This window comes from Olea europaea, chromosome 3, assembly GCF_002742605.1.
Source record: "Olea europaea var. sylvestris chromosome 3, O_europaea_v1, whole genome shotgun sequence".
NCBI lineage: Eukaryota > Viridiplantae > Streptophyta > Magnoliopsida > Lamiales > Oleaceae > Olea > Olea europaea.
The window spans coordinates 4,239,986-4,245,252 of NC_036239.1; positions in this window are offsets into that span (position 1 = coordinate 4,239,986).

The window sequence follows — 5,267 nt, forward strand, 5'->3', positions numbered from 1 at the left end:
TTAACAATTTTATTTGTTCCTTTTTTTTATGAAATTATCTTTGATTTTGTTTTCTAATTTAGTTAAATAATATTTATATACTTTAAATTTATTTAAAATATATTTAATTAATTTCTTTTTGTAAATATATTTTTCAAATGATTAATACAAGATTAATTTTCTTTTTAATTTTAATTTGATTAAATAATAATTATGTTATTTATTTATTTAATTTTTATATTCTTTAATTTTTTAAAATTTATTTAAATAATATTTATATTCTTAAATTTTTTTGAAAATATATCTAATCTTTAATTTTTAATTTTTTTGCATTCTTTAAATATTAATAATTTCCTTTTGTTGAAAATCTCATTAATTTGTATTTTAATTTAATTAATTATATTTTACATTTGTATTGAATTTATTTTGTTATTAGCGTCAATGTCTTGCGTATTGTATAGTTGTTAGAATTCGGTTCCCTTGATTTTTTGAGATTTGCGTTATTTTATTATCTCTTATTCAATGTTCTAACATTTAGATTTTTCCAGGATGGAGTATCATTTAGATAGGGAGTTGAGACGGATGGCAAAAAAAGCTACTTGGAACAGTTGCTTTGAGAGTTTTACTGCTGTGTTGGAGCTGCTCGATGATTAGTACGGAGATATGCTACGACAGTCATTCTTGTGGCCACTGTACCAGTTGCGAGAGGTGTAGTACTAAGGACAGATGATCGATGCACTTCTATGTCGGCTTCTGAGGCCAGTAGACTGCGATTCTCCCCACTTCGACCTCGGGGGCAAGGTCGTCAATTTCTTGATGTTTGAGTTTACCTTGATCACTGGACTGAGGATTACAGGCGACGATACAGCCATTGAGAGAAGCAATAGGCTGTACGAGACATACTTTCAGGGACATAGGCCGGTGCTTCTTCCTGAGTTGATGGTCGCGATCAGGGGGTGCGACGAGATGCTAGATAGATTGAAGTTTGGGCTGGTCTACATCCTCAAGAGTATGATGAGGTGTCATAACAAGAAGACTGCTATCGACATTTTTCATTTGCAAGTTGTTGACGACATCGATACGTTCAACAACTATCCATGGGGTCGGAGATGCTACAAAAACACCATACATGTCTTCACCAGATCACACTCGAGGCCCAAGGGGTCAATGCATAAATACGATACAGGTAAATGTTTAATATAATCAAAGTTAAAGTTTTAGTATATTACATTTATGCATAATAAGTATATGTGTTACAGATTTGGGTGTATGAGACATATCTGTACTGGGGGCCTACTTTGCGAAGTGTGGGAGACACAATACCCTCGAATGCATCATTGGAGATCATCACTAGCAGACGGATGTCCCACTCGAAAATAGTTATCGGCCCTCCTCGACGATCCTCAGTTAAGTATTATGTATTTGTGATTTATATTATACATAGTTTAAAATCTGTTTACATGATCGTTAACTAGTTGAAATGTCAATATGTCAACTTGAACTCATACCTAAGTTGACGCCATCGATGGAAGAGGAGGTTTAGGGTCTCATGTGGGATATAGGCGTTCCGCACACCCAAGACGAGGAGATGTCTGATCCGAGCCTGGACCGAGATTGGTTATGTGAATTAAATATAATTTATTGAATATCGTTTTGTATAAATTTATTGAATAATTTTTAATGTTGTTATTTGTGTAGGAGGGTGGTCCAGCTGATCGACGATCATCTCTGTCGAGGGTATCGTCGTCGTGATTGGCATCACTTCCGTCGAGAGCATTGCCACCGCCATTGGCATCGCCACCGTCGAGGGTATCTCCTTCTCTGTTGTCCAGACACGTCCCCCATGTATATCCTACAGACAGTGATGATTTGTATGCCCGTCTGACTGGATTTATAGTGGAGGAGGTCGGCGCGCTACGACGAGAGTTGACGGAGAGGGTCAATGATTTGGGACGAGAGTTGACAGGGAGGGTCGACGATCTGACAGGGAAGGTCGATTATCTGACAAGGAGGGTCGATGATATGGGACTAGAGTTGACAGAGAGGGTTGACGATCTATCCCACGATGTTGGAATGCTACGCTCTTGCGTTGTTGACCTTCAGAATACGATAGGGCACTTAGAAGAGATTTAGCCGGCAGGCGATGGAGGAACAGAGGGGATGGCGGAGATGATGATCGAGAGGGTGGCGGAGAGAGTGATGGAGAGGGGGGTCACCCACATTTTTGACGTGATGAGACATTATAATCATTGTGGTTATCTATGGAAGGGGAGAGGGTGGCCCCAATGAGGATGGGAGAGGGGACGACGGAGGGTGTGGCCCCGATGGTAGGTGTGAAGGAGGCGGTGATGGAGGAGGTGGCCCCGATGGGAGGTACGGAGGAAGTAGCGACGAAGGGGATGGCCCCAATGGGAGGGGCAGAGGAGGAGGAGGTAACCTCGGTGGCATCGGATGATGGGGTTGCGGTTCCCATACTGGAGGTCGAGAGGACATTTGTCGTGATTGAGGATAAGAGACATGCTGTTGATGAGACGGAGCATGTCAGGGGGTGCGACCAGATGCTAGATAGATTGAAGTTTGGGCTGGTCTACATCCTCGAGAGTATGATGAGGTGTCATAACAAGAAGACTGCTATCTACATTTTTCATTTGCAAGTTGTTGACGACATCGATGCGTTCAACAACTATCCATGGGGTCGAAGATGCTATGAAAACACCATACATGTCTTCACCAGATCACACTCGAGGCCCAAGGGGTCAATGCGTAAATACGATACAGGTAAATGTTTAATATAACCAAAGTTAAAGTTCTAGTATATTATCTTTATGCATAATAAGTGTATGTGTTACAGATTTGGGTGTATGAGACAGTCTCTGTACTGGGGGCCTGCTTTGAGAAGTGTGGGGAGACACGATACCCTCGGATGCATCATTGGAGATCATCACGAACAGACGGATGTCCCACTCGAAAATAGTTATCGGCCCTTCTCGACGATCCTCAGTTAAGTATTATGCATTTGTGATTTATATTATACGTAGTTTAAAATCTATTTACATGATCGTTAACTAGTTGAAATGTCAATATGTTAGCTTGAACTCATACCTGAGTTGACGCCGTCGATGGAAGAGGAGGCTTAGGGTCTCGTGTGGGATATAGGCGTTCCGCACACCCAAGACGAGAAGATGTCTGATCCGAGCCTGGACCGAGATTGGTTATGTGAATTAAATATAATTTATTGAATATCGTTTTGTATAAATTTATTGAATAATTTTTAATGTTGTTATTTGTGTAGGAGGGTGGTCCAGCTGATCGACGACCACCTCCGCCGAGGGTATCGTCACCATTGGCATCACCTCCGTCGAGAGCATTGCCACCACCATTGGCATCGCCACCGTCGAGGGTATCTCCTTCTCTGTTGTCCAGACACGTCCCCCGTGTATATCCTACAGACAGTGATGATTTGTATGCCCATCTAATTGGATTTATAGTGGAGGAGGTCGGTGAGCTACGACGAGAGTTGACAGAGAGGGTCAATGATCTGGGACGAGAGTTGATAGGGAGGGTCGACGATCTGATAGGGAAGGTCGATTATCTGACAAGGAGGGTTGATGATATGGGACGAGAGTTGACAGGGAGGGTTGACGATCTATCCCATGATGTTGGAATGCTACGGTCTTGCGTTGTTGACCTTCAGAATATGATAGGGCACTTAGAGGAGATTTAGTCGGCAGGCGATGGAGGAACAGAGGGGATGGCGGAGATGATGATCGAGAGGGCGGTAGAGATGGTGATGGAGAGGTGGGGAGACACGATACCCTCGGATGCATCATTGGAGATCATCACGAACAGACGGATGTCCCACTCGAAAATAGTTATCGGCCCTTCTCGACGATCCTCAGTTAAGTATTATGCATTTGTGATTTATATTATACGTAGTTTAAAATCTATTTACATGATCGTTAACTAGTTGAAATGTCAATATGTTAGCTTGAACTCATACCTGAGTTGACGCCGTCGATGGAAGAGGAGGCTTAGGGTCTCGTGTGGGATATAGGCGTTCCGCACACCCAAGACGAGAAGATGTCTGATCCGAGCCTGGACCGAGATTGGTTATGTGAATTAAATATAATTTATTGAATATCGTTTTGTATAAATTTATTGAATAATTTTTAATGTTGTTATTTGTGTAGGAGGGTGGTCCAGCTGATCGACGACCACCTCCGCCGAGGGTATCGTCACCATTGGCATCACCTCCGTCGAGAGCATTGCCACCACCATTGGCATCGCCACCGTCGAGGGTATCTCCTTCTCTGTTGTCCAGACACGTCCCCCGTGTATATCCTACAGACAGTGATGATTTGTATGCCCATCTAATTGGATTTATAGTGGAGGAGGTCGGTGAGCTACGACGAGAGTTGACAGAGAGGGTCAATGATCTGGGACGAGAGTTGATAGGGAGGGTCGACGATCTGATAGGGAAGGTCGATTATCTGACAAGGAGGGTTGATGATATGGGACGAGAGTTGACAGGGAGGGTTGACGATCTATCCCATGATGTTGGAATGCTACGGTCTTGCGTTGTTGACCTTCAGAATATGATAGGGCACTTAGAGGAGATTTAGTCGGCAGGCGATGGAGGAACAGAGGGGATGGCGGAGATGATGATCGAGAGGGCGGTAGAGATGGTGATGGAGAGGGGGGTCACCCACATTTATGACGTGATGAGACATTATAATCATTGTGGTTGTCTATGGAAGGGGAGAGGGTGGCCTCGGTGGGGATGGGAGAGGGGACGACGGAGGGTGTGGCCCCGATAGGAGGCGTGAAGGAGGCGGTGATGGAGGAGGTGGCCCCAATGGGAGGTACGAAGGAGGTAGCGACGAAGGGGGTGGCCCCAATGGGAGGGGTAGAGGAGGAGGAGGAGGAGGTAACCTCGATGGCATCGGATGATGGGGTTGCGATCCCCGGACTGGAGGTCGAAAGGACGTCTGTCGTGATTGAGGATAAGAGACATGTTGTTGATGAGACGGAGCATGTGGTCGGCAAGAGATTGAGAGTGCCGTCACAGTACGTTGTTTCTCCCTTCACGGCTGAGGCTAAGAGGAAGACGTTAATCAATGGGACGCACCCGAACTTATTCAGGGAGGTAGACAAGGCCAAGTGAAAAGCGTTCGAGACGGAGTGGAGGAGAATTATCCCCGGGTAAGTATTGTATGATTTTAATAAAGCACTGTAGGCTAACTCGTCTATGCTTATTTTAACATTTCCCTGTTTTTCTTCAGAGTTAG